This window comes from Humulus lupulus, chromosome 1 (assembly GCF_963169125.1).
Source record: "Humulus lupulus chromosome 1, drHumLupu1.1, whole genome shotgun sequence".
NCBI lineage: Eukaryota > Viridiplantae > Streptophyta > Magnoliopsida > Rosales > Cannabaceae > Humulus > Humulus lupulus.
Genome location: NC_084793.1, coordinates 213,566,181 through 213,569,393, shown reverse-complemented (window position 1 = coordinate 213,569,393; position 3,213 = coordinate 213,566,181). Strand labels below are relative to the sequence as shown.

At 34.0% G+C, this 3,213-nt stretch overlaps 1 long non-coding RNA gene across 1 annotated transcript; it reads right to left on the bottom strand.

Moving 5' to 3' along the window:
- Positions 1-1,559: 1,559 nt before the first annotated feature.
- LOC133826220 (uncharacterized) lies at positions 1,560-2,905 on the bottom strand. Its single transcript, XR_009888955.1, has 2 exons — positions 2,696-2,905; positions 1,560-2,380 (listed from the first exon to the last, which is right to left on the bottom strand). It is a non-coding gene; the product is annotated as an uncharacterized LOC133826220 (long non-coding RNA).
- Between the last annotated feature and the right edge of the window lie 308 nt (positions 2,906-3,213).

The following is a 3,213-nucleotide window of genomic DNA, read 5'->3' as shown; positions in this document are numbered from 1 at the left end:
AATAGTTTCATCAAATGTTAAGTTCCAAGATCTTGATGCTTGTTTCAATCCATATATGGATTTCAACAACTTGCATACCATTCGATCTTGATCCTTCTTAATAAACCCTTATGGTTGTTCCATATAAATGGTTTCATCAAGGTGGCCATTTAGAGAGGCTGTCTTGACGTCCATTTTCCATATCTCGTAACCATAGATGGCAGCTATGGATAAAAGTATGCGAATAGACTTAAGAATGGCCACAAGAGAAAATGTTTCTTCATAGTCTACACCCTCTCTCTGTGTATAGCCTTTAGCCACAAGCCTTGCTTTATAGATCTCTACCTTTCCATCTTGTAAAACGCCCTTGACTAGTTATTATAATAAAGGTTATAATAACTAGTTAAGGGCGTTTATAATAGAAAGCCACTTATTATAAAGGTTTCAGTCGGGTCTCGCTTAAAACATGCAAGCTGGGCCCAAAATTTTAAAAATAAAATATCATTTTTCATGCCAAGTTCTAAAACAAACAAAAAATTTAAGTCCCACTGACAATTTTAAGAAAATTCCATAAAACATAACATTATTAAAAATGGCATTTAGAATTGATCGTTTCTCGTCCATAGGATGCCCCCACGCCATACACACCACGACGATAGAACTCCCCACATCACCACGCGTGCCATAGAGAAACCTATTTGATACCTGGAAGGGAAAGTAAGGGGGGTGAGCTAAAAGCCCAGTAAGGAAGTACAAACAACAAGCAAGTAAGATACAACAAATTACAAACACTATCATTCATCTTTATGCATTATAGCATCATCATAAAATTGGCATCAATATCATAAACATAAACATATTGACGTCAACATAATGCCACCATCATATCATAAACATCAAAACAAAATCATAAACACCATCAAACATCATAACATAATCATAAACATCATCGAACATCATAACATAATCATAAACAATTCCTTGTGAACATGGCCCGCTAACTTGTCCATGCCACCCTTTGAGGTAAACAGGAGTCTCTGGTCCTTGAATAACCTCGGCGCATCCGCCCTTGGACACTACAAGAAAATGGGGTCTTTACCTACCAATTGTAAGTGTAGGTAAAACTAGCCTAATGGTGGGTAATATGGTTTACCTACCAATATTGAATTGGTAGGTAAAAGTTAGTGGGGAAAGAGTCTTTACCTACACTTATTAACACTGGTAGGTAAAAGAATCAGTGGACCCCACTAAGTTATAAATCAATTGATGAGTCATCAGATGACGTGTTTGATGACATGGCATCCTACGTGTATGCTGACATGGTTTTTGTAGTTTTACGTGTCTGATGACGTGGCATCATATGTGGCATCCTGCGTGGCATCATACGTGGCATTCTGCATGGCATCATATGTGGCATCCTACGTGGTGTCATTTTATTAGCCCACATAGCATTATTTTACTGGTTTGTTACACAATTTATATTTTGTTCAAATTTAATGGTTATGTGTAGGTAAAAGATAATAACAGTTATTTATAAATGTTATATAATAGAAAAAAACTAGAAAAAAACAATTCAATAATAAAATGTTTAATGCTAAAATTCTTTATAATGTTCAATACTAAAATAAGTCATAAAGTTATCATTTTAAGGTTACCCCTACCAAAATAAAAAAAAAACTTCATAAAGTTCATTCCTTAGTAAATTAATGTAAATAAACTAAGAATCATCTTGTGACTCCCAAACTGAAATAGATGGCGACTCTCTTAAATTTGCATCTGAAGCTTGGTCTGTTGGAGGTGGTGGAGGCGGTGCCATCAAATTGTTATGACGAAGTATATCCACAACTACACTAAGTTGTTCGTTAGTAGCATTAAGGCGGGAAGTTGTATCATTAAGTCGTTCAACTAACTCTTCATAAGTTGGTTGATTACCCACAATATTTTCACGATGTGGGTAAACCAAACTTATGAAACAAAAGCATGTGGTGCTATAACATTCATTTCTACCAGTATATTTGTTATTCCATCTGAAAAAAAAAAAAAAAAAGTAAATTACACAAATTAACACACTGTCACTTTATAAGTTTTACTTCACTTACCCAATTTGTACATAATTGAACATGGAAAATGAAAATATAGAAATGAAAAACAGATATCATATAGCAATTGAGTTACTCATGGTAAACAAAATTAATTAATTGAAGGCACAATTGCCTTCTGTTGTTTCACCATATTAATGTATTACATGATTGAGTTACCATAGGAATCACTACAAACTAGGCAGCCTATGAACAATTTACTTATCTAAGACAAAATTGATTAACGGTTTTGTTACAAAACAAAAATGAGTACCAGTAACAGCATACAGAGCGCACAATGCGTGAAAGTCAAGAGATTGGTCCTGTACAAAGAAGAGAAAATGGTTTAGCAGTCTTGACATAATCATTGAACAAAATTGTAAGAAAATTAGGTTCAAAGAAAATGAGAGACAGAAACATAACATATATAATATATTGACTAAATTGTAGTCTCAAAACATATATTAATCAAATGTTGTTGCTTAAAAAGACCTGAACTCAGACCTTTTATTCTTCCTTTTGTTTGATTTTTCTTTCACTAAAATGTCTTTAGAAAGTTGGGAAAGTGATTAAAACAGAACAAAGAAGATCACTTGAAACACTGTCTCTAATTTACATGATATATAAAAAAGACAAACCAGATGGTGTATGGGAACAGCAGTAAGAGTTCCAAATCTCCCATTAATGCGTCCCACAATCTCATGAACTTGGCTTATATGCTGAAACATATCCAATTCAAAGATTAAATAAGCTCCAAAGCTTTTTTTTGTGCTTTCTTTCCTCTTTCCCCTCCTAGGAAAAGAACACAAACGGTGCATCCTGCACATCTGAGGTGGCTGTTAGAAATAGTCTTTCTAAATAACAAGAATCATTTTGAAAGATATTAAGTATAATCTTCTTATTAAAATAGCTCCTAATGCAAATATAAATGATGAGATTACTACTATTTCTATAGCCTGGAAGAGATGTCGAGAATTGGGAGCATCAATGAATTCAGATGATGCTAGCTTATGGTGACTCTGCAGGGCCCTGTAGTCTGTTGGGATATTAGGAACACTAGGAATGTTCTTTATTAGCTTTTCTAACATTACAGGAAATCTTTTCCTACATTTACAGGAGAGAATTCTGCTGCAAACCAAATTGCTAACCATGGCTT